This window comes from Electrona antarctica (genome assembly GCF_951216825.1).
Source record: "Electrona antarctica genome assembly, chromosome: 9".
In the NCBI taxonomy this organism is placed as follows: Eukaryota; Metazoa; Chordata; class Actinopteri; order Myctophiformes; family Myctophidae; genus Electrona; species Electrona antarctica.
The window spans coordinates 5,090,451-5,090,784 of NC_136790.1; positions in this window are offsets into that span (position 1 = coordinate 5,090,451).

Consider the following 334-nt stretch of genomic DNA (forward strand, 5'->3'; position numbering starts at 1 on the left):
ACAGATATTTTGGCGGCTCCCCTGTAGTGTTTCCGATATCATTTTAGATATACGATTACCGGTATATCGCCGAAGCCTAGTTCCTACTCTCACCTGTGGTCAAGTGTGGGTCATCATGACCGAAAGAATAAGGTCGCGGATACAAGCGGAAGAAATGAGTTTTCTCAGACAGGTGGCTAGCATCTCCCTTAGAGATAGGAGTTCAGTCACACGGAAGAGACTCGGAGTAGTCCGCTGCTCCTTGCCCTGGAAAGGAGCCAAGTTCGGGCACCTAGTATGTATCTATGCCCCCCAAGCGTCTCCCTAGGGAGGTCCTCGATGCACGTCACACTGG